Here is a 1,770-nt window from a genome sequence, read left to right on the forward strand (position 1 = left end):
GCCTCCTCCTGTCCTGTGCCTCCCTGTGCCAAAAACCCATTGTGGTCATGAGGCTGTAAGTCTGTACTGCTTTGCAAGCTGAAGGAGAATTAATGCAGCTGGATTTGGAAGGACAAAGAAAACCAGTGTTGTACTGTGATTGATGGTCATTGATCTGACGCTAATTAATAAAAAAAAAAAAAACAAAACCTTTTAGAATATTGGAATTACATATAATTGCTTGATTATTCATTCTAGCTGGTTTCTTGATGTATTTGGCTCCAACTACTAGCAAATATTTTTTACTAGGCACAATGAAAGGTAAGCAACTGAACAAAATTGCCATCTCTTCTACCTTTGTTCAGCTTAGTACTGCACTTTGCATGAGGAGTTGCTTTGCATGAGAAGCTTTGCATGAGCTTTGGGATTTAGATCCCTAATGTCATCTTGTCTAATGTAAACATATAAAACCCTCTAATCTTTTCTTTAATAAAGCTTCTTACAGACATCTCAGAACTCATTGTGTCTTGTGAAAGTGAGTCAGTTTCCTGTGTGAAACAAAATTTTAACAGGTAGCAGTGTCCTGTTTTCTAATCTCTGAGAGTTTCTGTATGAATGACTCCTTAAAATTCCTTCTTAACCTGGCCTCTGGTGCTCTTTCTTAACCATTTCCTTTGTACCAGCATCAACCTTTACAATTCTCCACTGAAATGGACAGTTCTTGGAAATTATATACCTCAGGATAGCATGCCCAGTGGTATTCACAACCCTTTCAGGAGGCTGATGATTATTGTCACATGTAGCCACTGTCTCAGACGGGTATCAGGACCTGAGTGATCCTAGTGTTCCCATTTTTCTTCCCCTCTCTTAGCTCCCCACTGCCCCACTCAAAGCCTCAGAAATTCAAAGTAAAAGAATGAGATAAGAAAAGGGGTGAAAACAGCAACAAGGGTGCTCCAATAGCTGGACCTGACCCCATTTTCCACACTCCAGTCAGGTAAAAGAGGCTTTGCAAGTTCTGCACCATGTGTCTGCTCCAGTTCTTGAGGGTATGTAGGTTTTGAGCCCCTGCAGGAACGGAATCTCTTATGATGGCCATCAACTGATTAGCTAGATTTCACTGAATATTCTGAGTAGGAAGGGACTCACAAGGACCACTGAGTCCAAATCCTGAATGAATGGTTCATAGAGTGGTGACAATGGTCACAGCACCACAGCTCTAACAACCATCTAAATCAGATAAGGAAAACAGACTAAAATTCTCACAGGGTATAGAGTGGTTGGAAGGGGATGTTCTGCAAAGCTGTAAACTCTGGGAAAAAGGTGGAACACAAAACTGAGAACAAACCTCAAAAATCTTTCCTTTGAGCCGGAGTTGAACCAGCGACCTAAGGATTACTTTTCAGAGACAGCCTACAGTCCTCCGCTCTACCAGCTGAGCTATCAAAGGAAGGTAAAGGAGTGCCAAGAATGAGTCAAGACGGCATCAACAATAGCCTTAGGCTCTCATGGGCCTCCATATGTATTGCTTTTCACAACAGCAAAACAGTATCCAAAAAAAGGCACAAAGATAACTATCCTGCAAAATTGGATTTTGGTTACAAAACTGCCAGTTTCCTTTGCCAAATAGTTTATAGCTCTTGTAATACTGTTGGTGGTGGTAGCATTAAGGTTGGAGACCTTCTCATGACTCATATGAAATCAGTCTACGACTTGACAAAGAAATTTGCCCACTCTTTGGTGACCTTGCCACAGTTCCCAAGTTGAACAAGGAATAGAGGGAGACCTCCC

At 41.5% G+C, this 1,770-nt stretch overlaps 1 non-coding gene across 1 annotated transcript; it reads right to left on the reverse strand.

Annotated features, from left to right (window-relative positions):
- Positions 1-1,339: 1,339 nt before the first annotated feature.
- On the reverse strand, positions 1,340-1,429 carry TRNAY-GUA (transfer RNA tyrosine (anticodon GUA)). The gene is given in 2 exon segments: positions 1,340-1,375; positions 1,393-1,429. It is a non-coding gene; the product is annotated as a tRNA-Tyr (tRNA).
- Between the last annotated feature and the right edge of the window lie 341 nt (positions 1,430-1,770).

This window comes from Lonchura striata, chromosome 1, assembly GCF_046129695.1.
Source record: "Lonchura striata isolate bLonStr1 chromosome 1, bLonStr1.mat, whole genome shotgun sequence".
NCBI classification, from domain to species: domain Eukaryota; kingdom Metazoa; phylum Chordata; class Aves; order Passeriformes; family Estrildidae; genus Lonchura; species Lonchura striata.